Genomic DNA, 13,748 nt, shown 5'->3' with positions numbered 1-13,748 from the left:
GAAGACATGCTCTGTCTCCAATTTCATAGACTACCTCCTTGAGTTTTTGACTCTACATAACTCTTCTTCCTGGACTGAGCTACCTTCAGTCTATCTCGAATCAACTTAACATTCTCTTCTGACTCCTTGATCACATTTGGTCCAAACAACTGACGGTCTCCAACTTCATCCCACACACTCTTGGGGCATCACACATATCGAGACAAAACTCGTATTCATTTTGTCTGAAATCCACTCAGTGGAGTATCCTTATCTTTTCCAGGGGTCAATGGTTCTTACAGGGTACTACACTCTTAAAATGCACAAATCTTCCATAGACCATATTTCTCATATCCTCAGAATGGCCAAAATTCTTCTTCATAGAGTAACAACTCATAAAATCCATATCAGTACCAACGATGCTAACTTTATTCATTCTCAAGTGATTACAATCTCTCGCTTTTCCATTACATGTCTCAACTCAACACCTCAATGTAAAAGAAAATGTTCTCACTTCTACTACTATACTTCTCACAGACTCAATTATTTATCACAAGTCTCCTTCTCTTTGGGATAATCTCTGGCAAAGTGCCCTGCTTCATTACAACGAAAACATATTACTTCTGACAAGTCTCGAGGTTTCCTTTTTGGGCAACTGTTGAGGTAGTGCCTTGACTCCTTGCACCTGTAATAGGTGATATGACTCAGATCCTTCCTGGAATCCACTCTGCTTCTCTTTCTGGACTTTTCCATTCCAATTAGGGCTTCTATTTCCTGCGGGTCATATTCTACTTCCTCTGTCGGGAATTCTACTAGATCCCCATTCAAACAATTTTGGGAGATGTGTCCTTCTTCTCTACATGAATAGCAAGACTTAGTGCAGGGTTTACTCGGGTCTTCTTTAGGTGTGTCCTCCATCTCTTCCTTCATCACAACTTATTCTAAAATTTCCATGAGGGCTCCTTTCATTACTTCTTTCTTCTGCTGGATGGTTCGTTGTATCATGGGATAAATGTGACACTGAGTAGGATAGTGGGTAGTCCCTTCACACAAGAAACAAGTAATCTGCCTAGTTGGGCATTCTTCAACTGGGTGACTTCATTCACAATTAGGGCATTCATCCTTGTGTTCTTTATGGGTGTGTCCTATTTCTCCACAAATCTTGTATGCACAAGGTTTCTTCATATCCTTTCCATAAGGCTTCAACTTCTGGGACACAAGCCAAGACTTTGGCAAAGTCAACTTAAATTCTTTCCAAGTGGTTACTCCTTGCCATCCATTGATGGTTTGGTACATCCTCCACCAAGTAGCAACACCTCTTTCAAAGCACTAAAGAGCATGTTGGGTCATATCCTTTCCGACTACAGAGTTATTCTTCATGTGATCCTCCATGTTCTAAATCCATCGGTCCGTCTCCAATTGACTTATCAGTCCAGAAAATATAAGCTCATCTTCATTCATCCTCTATTGGGTCCATGTGGGTTTGGGGTAAGATAAGAGAGAGGGAGAGGGATACACACAATACAAACAAAAGTTTTGAAAAGACAGATTTTATTTGTGGCCGTCGGGAGAAACATCAAACAAATGACAGCTCACAAAAGTCGCATCTAGCGTAGGTATATAACAGGGGTTTGGTCTTCTAAAGGTCAATAAATCTTCAACGTCTCCAAACTCTTCAAGCCTTGTTCATGCCTCCAATGGCTTCTTCAGATCATGCTTGTCTTTCTCAAGTTCTTTTACCAGATCAACTCTGTTGACGCAAAGTCTCTTGTGACGTCCTTCAATATTCTGGAGTTGCATTCCAAACTTCTGGGTTTCAACATCCTTGGCGTGAACCATGGTCCTACTGTCCTTCAGTTCCTGACGAATCTTCGGTATCTCGAGGTTTTGCTCCTCTAGCTTGGCTATTTTCAACTTTTGGGTCCTGAGTTCTTCATGAAACGCTTCCTTGTCAAAATATAGCTTCCTGCAGTCCATCTTAAACTTCTTGATGTAATTCTCCAAATCCTGGTGATACACCAGCTAAAGTTAAAACTTTGTATTGCCGATGGGTGCTCCATCAGCCTTCTACCATCCAATCCTTCCATGCATATACATGCTTAACTTAGCACGGTGACAATAGCATAAGCGGGAGATAACTTCATGGATAGCTGTGTTTCTGCTCTTGTCATTTCCATGAGCTATCATTCCATAGTTGATATCTCCTGCCTTAGGGTTTTGTTGACAAATCCTTGAGTTTTTAACTCTACATGCTCCGGTCTTTCTCCGATACACCTTGATCTCGGGTATTGACAACTTCCATAGTCTGCCAAGTTCCATAAGGGTAGCCTTCCTAGGTCATACAAATCTGGGAATTCTTCAGAGTCTTCAAATTCTACTTGTCTTCGGTCTTCAACCGTTGTAGTTTCCATTATTCAGATGCACAGAAAATACTCTTCATTCTGAAGTGGTCTTAGTTGTCCGATATCTTGTACTTCTTGGAGTGGTCTCATCAGTCGAATCTTCGTGTGGTCAAAAGGGGAAAGGGGTATGGTCTCACTAAAGGGAATTTTTGAATAAGCTCAGAAGAGAAGAGAGGTAAAAGATCTTTTTAAAAGGGAAAGTTTTAGAGAAAATCCTTTCTATGGGCTTGCCAGTTTCTAGGGTCACGTCCTATAGTCAACATGTGCTCTGATACCATCTTGTAGCGACCCGACCCGAATGGAGCAAGTCTCTGTGCTTAAGTGTCATCCCTGGATCGGTATGCTGACACACACAGTACTCGAGGATTTATAACAGAGGTAAATCACATGTATAAGTAACGTAAATACTATTACCTCAATCCAAATAGCGGAAGTGACAAGGTTGTGGATTCCCATCAACACCAACGGCAAAGTTGAGTGTAGAAATCGTAACCCTAACGTATTACTTACTCGTCGTAAGAAATCCTGCAACATGAGACGTTGCAGCCACAAAGGGTCAGTACATTGAATGTACTGGCAAATTCACACTAGAGAATAATGATGAAAAAAGGCTATCACTACATGCATATTTGGCTGGTGGAAAGGCTCTAGGGTTATAATGTTTTTGCGAAAAGCCAATTTTTCCCTACTACAAAGGAATAAATTTTATTTAACTATCATGGTGGTTGTTAAACATTGAGAATGGTTGACAACATTCTCAATCCCAATTAAATATAATCATTAAAACCCAACAATATTCATTTAAAGTAACGTGATGAGATTCACATGATAATTCAGGTACTAGATACTCAAGATGTCCATAACCGGCGACACGGCTAATCATGATTAGTTTATACACTCTGCAGAGGTTTGCGCACTTTCCCCCACAAGACTCGATCGCCTCCGTTTGGTTTCTCGCACTACATGGTGTTTGAGAAGACGGATGACCGAGACATAGTCTTTCAGAAGCGCTAGCACCTTACGATGGATAGACCGTTACACCTACTTTCCCCTACATCTGCTAGTCTACCCTGTAAGAGTTCGCATGACTTGATCAACTATGCTAGAGCCCATAATAGCTTGTGGCTGCACACGGAAGTTTCTAGTATGAATAATCTTATGATCCCTTTGAGCCTGGGTGGCGGTCCATAAAAAACAGGCAATCCTGGTCTACCCAGGTGCCAAGACAGGCAATCCTGGAATAACCAGGTGCCTCAATCCACCCAGATGTGTGTTTAAGTTGCCACCTTAAGTAAACCATTAATTAACAATCTCACATCTGTCATGAATACTCTCAAAACCCAATCCACGTCTACGAGCATAGCATGGCACTATAAGCATAATGTAATAGTAACTCCCAAGGTTTGAATGCAGGGCAATAGGTTCCTACCTCATCAACTACTTCCCAATACCCACAATTTATCAATCCTACTCACGCAATGTTTGAGGGTGAAACTAATGCATAAAAACTGGGTATGAAAGGGGATATGATCAAAGTGTGAACTTTCCTGCAATGTTGATGAAGATGATTCGCACTCATAACTCTTGATAGATCTACTCGTCACACTCCGGTCAATCTATCATAAGCAAGCAATAGTAACCACACATAAACAATCACTCAAAAGATCAGAAAGAACGAAGAAGACGATTCGGAAAACATCAAAACCAAGCAAATAACTTTTGCAACATAAAACAATTTCTAACAGTACCAAAATTAAGTGAATTTGGCCTTATCAGAAAGTTTAGGTCAAGAGCTTCCATTTGCAAAAAGAATCAACTCAAGCGGAGCAATGAAACTCAAGTTATGACCAAACGAAGTTTGAATTCAAATCTGATCTAATTTAAATTTTAAACTTTTCAAAAACATGTTTGAGTTGGATTACTGGATAGATTAGATCATAACGAAGAAGTGGGCGTTGGTTTCGTTGGATTTGGACAAACGAGTAAAAAGTTATGGCTATTTGAAAAATCAGTGCCAAGCTGTTTTACGAAAGAAAAAATAGCTACGGGCTAGGGTCTAATGTATAAATACGTAGACTAATTGATAATCTAATTATTTTATCATATTAGTCTAAAAATAATAAACTACGGAGGAATAAGAAGAAGAAAAAAAACAAAGAAAGATACCTTTATAAGGCAGAGAAAAGATGACTTTGGAGAGAAGAGAAAATTTCTAGAAGTCGCGCCGGAGAGAAGAAATATATTTTTTCTTAAATGAATCTAGTCAAACCAAAATATTGATTTAATCCGAATCGTATGATTTTTGAAGGCTCTATGGGTCTATATTTATTGATGGAAAAGAGGGCTAGGGGTCAAAGGCTAGGCAATGTGGGACTAAACGTAGACGAAAATATACGAAACAGAGAAGAAAAGAGGCGGATGGGCCTAAAGGCCTTCGGCCGGCTGCGCGCACGCTGCGGTGCAGTTTTTTTTTACAAAATTCGGCCTAAGAGAAATAAAAGGCTGGCTAGGCCTGGCCTAATTAAGAGAGAAAAAAACAATGGGGCGCCAGAAGCTATTATACTGCGCATGTAGGCGATAAATAAATATGGGCCGCACGTACAGTTTTTTTAAATAGAAACAGAAGGAAAATCGAATAACAAAATAAAATAAAAATTTTATATAGGCATATCATATATGAAAATTTCAGAAAAAGATTTTCTACCACATGAACATTTTCCTAGCATTAAATAAAATTCACACAAATTCGGATAATTCAAAGAGTGCTACTGGTCTAATAAAATCCAATAAAAATCATTTTAAAAATATCAAAATGATTTAAAATTTATTTCTCTCCAATTTTCTGTTGTAGGGAATCATGTTACCCTAATTTCCATATATTTTATTTTTGGAGAAAAATAATTTGAATAAAATCCAAACAACTCCAAATTAAAAAAATAATTCCAAAAGACTTTGAATTTGATCCTTTGAAACTCCCAACTCATATTTCATATAATTTGAAGAAGTCATTTTATCTCCTCTCGTGAAAATCTTTGAGTTGCATAAAGTTTCAGAATTGGATATATTTCCAAATAGAATTCAAATATTTCAACACCCCTTGTCATTTAAATAAATGGAAGAAGTCATGTCATCTTCTCTCCAGGGTTTCGTGGTGAAAATAATTTGAATTCACGGAGATCACGGATGAAAAATGAAAGTTTGGGAAAGTCCTTTTATTCCCTCTCATTTAACTTTCAAAAAGGTTTCGAATTTCACTCAATTTCACACAATCAATCAAACAATCAATCAAATCTATCTATTTATTATAACATTCCAAAATTTAGAATTTTGGGATGTTACACAAGGGGTGGAGTAATAGTAGTAGGCGTCAGTAAGATTAATGGTCTACTTGTCACGTAAGTAAAGTCTATATATCGATCATGCCATGAAGAATCATCATAACTATGCGCTTTTCTATCAATTGACTAACACCCTGTTTGGATGTAGGAAAAACTGCTTGGAATTGGCAACCTGGAATTGCCAGACCAAATTCTATTGTTTGGGCTGGTATAGGATTTGGTCTTGGAAAAGTTAGTCGAATTCCAAGTGATCCACCCACGCGTGTCCGCCTCTCGCGCAAGGTTTCCGAACGGACGAGCTCGGAAAGGCTCGGAAAAGCCCCGCAACCCCCACCCCACGTACCTATTCGCTCATTCCTTGGATGAGCTGCTCTCGCTCCCAACTCCCCTGAAGAAACCAGCGCCGGCGGCGGCATTTAGTTCTCCGACCCTCCTCTCCCTCTCCCTCTCCCTCTCCCATCCGTCCCCTCCCTCCTCTCCCTCCAATCCGTCCCCTCATCCTCTTCCACGGTTCTCCGGCCATGGCACGACCTCCTCTGGCTCGGCCCTCAAACCCTAGATACTATAGAAGGGGATTTACGACGGGAATAGGTCGTTCGCAGGGGAACGACAATGGTAGTGGAACAATGGCGGGAGTGGTGCCATCCCCTCCCATGTGGAGCTCGAATTTTTGTGGTGTCCATAGGGGAACTCGAATTTCTATGGTGTTCACTGTACCTCCTCAGATGCGGTTCAATGCCTCGAATTTAAGATCTCAAATTTGTGTGTTGCTAAAGTATGATTTGTTTGAACTATGCAGGTTCCTATGGGATTTAGAGCTCAAATTTCCGTGGTGCCAAGGTATATTATCTACTCCTACTTCATGTTTGTACAGTGATTTTGTTTTGTCATTTATACACATGTTGTTGCGATGGTTTATTATGTATCAATGCTCTGAATAACTCGTGGACAAATGGTGTGTGCATTGTAGCTTTTTTCATCATGTCTCAACAAGAGTTGGTTGCCTACATTACCGAAGAGAACAAAAGAAGAAAAAGAAAGAGGATATTCTTGACAAAGCAGTATTTCAAAATGTCATGTCTAGCATTTCCTTATCTCAGTTCCCAGAGGGCATCGAGGAATCTCGGATGCTTCGATGATGATTAGGAAAAGGTTGCATATCGAAAGTATATATTGAAACAAACTTATGAGTGATCCGAGACAACTTGCTATGACAAGCTACACTTAACTAAAAGAAACTTCCATGATCTTTGCTAGGATCCGGAGACCAAAGGGGTGGCAGTGTTGGGAGGCGCGGTCGAGTGGTTTGAAGGAGTTTCCAAAATTACAACCCGCGGTATATATACCCAGACGCTATCGGTGTGACCGAGTGGAACGACTTGGTGGCACCGAGCTGCAAAACTACTAGCAGTTGCTGCAACTTGGTGTGAGCGAATTGTTCTAATCGGTTGCACCGAGATAAAAAAACCTAGATCAACTTAATGATTTTGGTGAGACCGAGTAGGAGTGAGTTGGTCCGACCGAAAGGCATTAAGAGGTGTTAGAAGTTAATCCCTTGGCAGATCGGTGGCTCCGAGTGCTCCTCACCCGCAGGGTCCGAATTCGACTTGTTCAAACTTTGTGATGTAGCATGAATAGAGTCTGAGACGAGAAAAAGCATATATAGCTAGAGGGAGTACTTAGGCATTCTTGTCCATCCATTTGGCAAAAAAAGAAAAACCAAACAGTCAAAGCAACAAATGGATGTTCTCGAATGGAGAAAATTATACAATCAACATGCTCACATAATAAGATAGCAAATAAAACATGTGGCAAAGCATGCACATACACTCTAGCATCTATCAAGCAATTGGCAATGACTAGGTCATCTATATATGAGTACATTGACTTAGGAGTCAAATGAGAACATTTGATTATAGGTCATACTCATCGTTTAAGCATAATTGGGGTTACCACTTTTTCATAAAGCATTGTTGTGTCCACATCATTAGAGTTGCTTTAGCTCAATTTTCTTAGAGCAAAGCTCCCCCTAGATGTGATATCCCCCCTTAGAGGGATGAACTAACCTTGGGTTTTGTCGATGATGACTTCATCTAGGTGTTGAAGATGTGGATGCTCAATGTTGATGTAGATCATTTGGAGCAATCCATTGGAGTGAGTTGCACTTTCAATACCTACATGGGTTAGTCCCATAAGGTACAAGAATATGCATAGACATAGAGTGAAACACACATATGATGATTTCCATGAAAGCATTAGGTTACCTTGTCCCTTGTCTTACCAACAAGAGGGTTCGTGACTCTTTGAACTAGTGCAAGATATGGAAATTGATTGCCCTTGCCCTTGCCAAAATGAATATGAGTGAAGTATGTTGGTGCAGTCACCCTCAAGAACTCTCTAGTTCTTCTTCTTTGGCATCCACATAAACTTGATTGGAATCCTTGGAGTTGTAGTCGTACTTGATGAACTAGAACTTGATGTAGTATTGGGAACCCACTTGACCATGGCCTTAGGAGCTTCTTCAAGTGAATCAATCTCTTATTGAAGCTTGTCCTTGCCTTTTAGCTTGTGGTCTTGTGGTGGAAGATCATCTTGAGCTTGTTTTCCCTTGAAAGAGTGGGGTCATACTTCTCTTGTTGAGGAACAAACTTCATCTTGGGATATTGATCTTCTTCCGACTCAACTCCATTGGCATTGAACTTTCGTTCAAAACCAATACCTTGATTCTTTCGGTGCCTTCCTTGCTTGCGTACAATTTCCTCAAATAGCTTACTTCCGACAAGGCTCTTGTAAACACTTTTCCCTATAATTCCCTTCAATAAGCTATTTTCTTGCTCAAGTGTAACTTGGCTAAGAGAATCATTAGTGGAATCAAGAGAGCTACTAGAAGCAACAATATTGGATTTAACATTGTTATTGTTACTACTAGAAGAATAATCTTTCTTGCTCTTATTGCTAGATTTTACCTGTGGCATATAGGTAGACAAAAGTAAATGCCTCTCAATGTAATAAGAACTCTTCGTTCGAAGATCATCATTGATAGCCTTTAGGAACCCAGGCTCTTGCTCTAAATTTAGCTTCTCAAAGCGTAGCTTCTCATGAGTGTTTATGAGCTCTCTATGATCCTCTAGAGTTGTTTCATGAGCTAAATTAAAAGTGTTTAGTTCTTTAGTTAGACACTCAATCTCCTTCTTATCATTGTCATTTGTTTCATCTTGATTAGCATGATTAATAGCAATTTCATCATAGTTTTCATCACTGGTGTTGTCAACAAGTAAATCATCATCACCTAGCAAATCATCTTCATCATTATTGAAATCAAAGTACTCGGTGTGTCATACCTTAGGACCTTTAGCCATGAAGCATCTTCCAATTCCTTCATTTGGTGAGTCAAATATTTCATAGAAGTTGTATGACACAAGTGCAAGACCGGCAACACCTTCATCTTGAGTATAGTCGAAGTCGGAGTGATAGCTTCTCTCGGAGTAGTTGTCGGAGTCGGAACCGGATACCCATTCACCAACATGAGCTTGATGTCTTTGTCTTGTGTAGCTCTTTGATGAATTGTCCTTCCTTTCCGAATCATTACTTCTATGAGAGGGTCTTCGTTCATAACGATCATCTCTACTTGTTCTCTCTCTTGGTGGTGATTCATCTCTTTTACTTCTCCTCTTAGGTGAATCTTCTCTTTTCTTGTAGGGATCCGTACACTCATTGGATTAGTGTCCGGGTCTTCCACAATTGTAGCAATTACGATCACGACTAGAAGATCTTTTGTCATTGTAGGACCTTGACTTGGAACTTCTCTCTTTGCTTCTATTCTTGTAGAATTTTCTTCATTGAAGACTTGTTTATCACTTGATGTTGTAGGAGCATCACATGAAGCTTTGTAAGCACCACTTGACTTGTTGTGGAGCTATTCCTTATCCTTGAATGACATCTCATGAGCAACAATTCTACCAATGACTTCCGTTGGCTTGAGATCTTTGTAATTGGGCATCATCTGGATCAATGTGCACACTGTATCATATTTTCCATCCAAGTCTCTTAGAATCTTCTTGATGATGAATTTATCGGTCATCTCTTTGCTTCCTAAGCTGGCAATCTCATTTGTGATGAGAGCAAGCCTAGAGTACATTTTGGCGACTCCTTCACCATCCTTCATTTTGAAGTTGTCAAGTTGACTTTGAAGAACATCCAATTTGGATTCCTTGACGGACCCGGTACCTTCGTTCATATCAACCAAAGTATCCCAAATCTCCTTTGCATTCTCAAGGTGGCTGATTTTGTTGAATTCTTCGGGGCACAATCCATTGAAGAGAATATTGCAAGCTTGAGCATTATATAGCAACATCTTCATTTCTTCCGCGGACGCTTCATGATCTGGCTCTTTTCCATCCTCGAATAAATCACCTTGCAAGCCAATACACACAATAGCCCAAATGGTGGGGTCATGACCAAGAATATGCATTTTCATCTTATGCTTCCAACTAGCAAAATTAGTGCCATCAAAGTAAGGACCTCTACAGTGATTATTTCCCTCGCTAGACGCCATACTCTCCTAGGTTATGAAACCAAGGCTATGATCACCAAAGCTATGGAAATCAAGGCAAATGGAGACCAAAGCTCTGATACCACTTGTAGGATTGAAATTAGGTTTAGAGAGGGGTGATTAGACTACTTGACCAAATAAAAATCTAGCATTTTCCCAGTTTTAGTTGTCGGCAGATTTTAGTAACTAGTACAAGTCAAGCAATCAAACTACACATGCAATTCTAAGAGTGTAGTAGCAGAAAGTAAAACATTTCATATAAAGGTAAAGGGAAGGGTTTGGAGAAGGCAAACACAATGCAGACACAGAGATTTTTGGCGTGGTTCCGATAGGTGGTGCTTCGCACATCCACGTTGATGGAGACTTCAACCCACGAAGGGTAACGGTTGCGTGAGTCCATGGAGGGCTCCACCCATGAAGAAGCGACCTTGTCTATCCCACCATGGCTACCTCCCATGAAGGAATTGCCTCACTCGGGTAGATCTTCATGAAGTAGGTGATCTCCTTGCCCTTACAAACTTCTTGGTTCAACTCCACATCTTGTCGGAGGCTCCCAAGCGACACCTAACCAATCTAGGAGACACCACTCTCCAAAAGTTGATAGATGGTGTGTTGATGATGAACTCCTTGCTATTGTGCTTCAAATGATAGTCTCCCCAACACTCAACTCTCTCTCACAGATTTTTACATGGTGGAAAGATGATTTGACTGGAAAGCAACTTGGGTAAGGCTAGAGATCAAGATTCTTGTGGTAGGATTGGTATATATTGGTCTCAACACATGAGTAGTGGCAGTGTAGGCACGTTTTGATGGCTCTCTCACAAATGGAGATGGGGTGGAGGGGTATATATAGCCTCCACACAAAATAAAACCGTTACACACATTTGATCCAACTCAGTCAAAATGAATAGAAGAACTCGGTGAGACCGATTTAGTTCAAAATGTGAACGTTAGGAATCTCGGTGGGACCGACTGGAATAACTCGGTGTGACCGAAGTGCTAGGGCTTATGGCAAACATCAACTCGGTGTAGCCGATTGCGTGAACTCGGTGAGACCGATTTCAGCAAAGAGCAAACAAAGAGCTGGTCAAGCAAACTCGGTGGGACCGATTGCTCATTTCGGTGAGACCGAAATGTTACAAAGGGAAACAGAGAGTTTGCAGGGCCATCTCGGTGAGACCGAGATATGTATCGGTGTAAGAGAATTGCTAGGGTTTCTGGCAGTGACTATGTCAACTGAACTCGGTGGCGCCAGATGGATCATTTCGATGGGGCCGAGTTTGACTTTGAGTTTTGGAAATATTTGGAAGAGAAAGTGGTTGAGGGTTTTGGAGCAATATCACTAAACACTTTGAGCAAGTAGACCATTAAGCAACACCTCATACCCTTTTAATAGTATTGGCTTTCCTATGGACTCAATGTTATCTTGGATCACTAAAATATAAATGAAGAGTCTTGAGCTTTTGCCAATCTTTGTGCTTAGCATTTTGAGGGGTCCACATCTCTAGTCCATGTCATGCCAATCATTGAACTTTTTGAAATATTTAACTTGAATGGATATTAGTTCAATGAGCTATATGTTGTTATGAATTACCAAAACCACTCGGGGATTAGTTGCACTTTTAGTTGCAAGTTAACAATAACCCCCAAATGAAAAGGAGTTGTATAACTTGTGCCATGCTCGTGCTATAAATGTTGTGGAGAGTACCTTTAGAGTATTTAAGAAAAAATGAGATGTCTTGTGTTCTTGTTCTTTCTTGGACACAGAGGACCAGGTAACACATGTCCATTTGATTGTTCATATGGGCCATCCCCTGTTCCTTCTTTGATGATAAACTAAATATTTTAGATTCGACTTATTAATGCGTGTTGTGTGTTACACAACCATGCAAGGGTGATACGTCTCCGTCGTATCTATTTTTCCTAACGCTTTTCATCTTGGTTTGACTCTAATTTGCATGATTTGAATGAAACTAACCCGGACTAACGCTGTTTTCACCAGAACTACCATTGTGCAGAAATAAAAGTTCTCGGATTGGAATGAAACTTTACGAGGATTTTTTATATAATAAAAGAGAATTACTGGAGCCAAGAACCACCGGAGGGGGGGGGTCCCTGGGAGGGCACAACCCACCAGGGCGTGCCCCCCTCCTGGCACGCCCAGGTGGGTTGTCCCCACCTAGTGGCCCTGCTAACCCTATCTCCGACGCTATAAATTTAATTTTTGGAGAAAAAAATCAAGGAGAAAGCATTATCGCATTTCACGAGATGGAGCCGTCACCGCCTCCTGTTCTTCATTGGGAGGCCAGATCTGGAGCCCATTTGGGGCTCCGGAGAGGGGGATCTTCGATCTTCGTCATCACCAACCATTCTCCATTGTCAATTCAATGATGCTCTCCACCGGGAATGAGTAATTCCTTCGTAGGCTCATCGGTCGGCAAGGGAGTTGGATGAGATTCATCATGTAATCGAGTTAGTTTTGTTAATCCCTAGTGTCCATTATGTTCTGAGATTGATGTTGCTATGACTTTGCCATGCTTAATGCTTGTCACTTTGGGACCGGGTGCCATGATTTCAGATCTGAACCATTTATGTTATCCCCATTATATCTACGTTCTAGATCCGATCTTGCAAGTTATAGTCACCTACTACGTGTTATGATCCGCAAACCCCGGAGTGACAGAAGTCGGGATACTTTCCGGTGATGACCATAGTTTGAGGAGTTCATGTATTCACTATGTGTTAATGCTTTCTTCTGGTTCTCTATTAAAAGGAGGCCTTAATATCCCTTAGTTTCCATTTGGACCTCGTTGCCACGGGAGGGTAGGATAAAAGATGTCATGCAAGCTCTTTCCATAAGCACGTATGACTATTTACGGAATACATGCCTACATTATATTTATGAACTGGAGCTAGTGCCGTATCACCCTAGGTTATGACTGTTATATGATGAATATCATCCAATGAATTCATCGATCCAATGCCTACGAATTTTCCATATATTGTTCTTGCTAGGTTACTATTGCTACTGCCACTGTCACAACCGGTATAAAACCATTGCCACTGTTACTGCTGCTATCAAAACTATCATACTACTATGTTACTGATCATATTGCTGCAGATAATTAATATCCAGGTGTGGTTGAATTGAAAACTCAGCTACTAATACTTGCAAATATTCTTTGGCTCCCCTTGTGTCGAATCTATAAATTTGGGTTGAATACTCTACCCTTGAAAACTATTGCGATCCCCTATACTTGTGGGTTATCAAAGGGATAGGCAACATATGATATATAATTTGTTGCTTCGGGAAGTCGACGCTGAGCTAGCGGCTATGACTCTAGAACCTGTAGATGATGCTACTTTAATTAGAAGTGTCCAACAAATAAATGCATGGTCCAATTTTAGGCAGCAATTTGCGGACGATATGTATGCTGAGTATCTTTTAGCGTATGGAGAACTAGAGATCGATTAGAT

This window comes from Triticum urartu, chromosome 7A (assembly GCF_056163025.1).
Source record: "Triticum urartu cultivar PI428250 chromosome 7A, HENAU_Tu73, whole genome shotgun sequence".
NCBI lineage: Eukaryota > Viridiplantae > Streptophyta > Magnoliopsida > Poales > Poaceae > Triticum > Triticum urartu.
Note: the sequence above shows the minus strand (reverse complement) of the source record.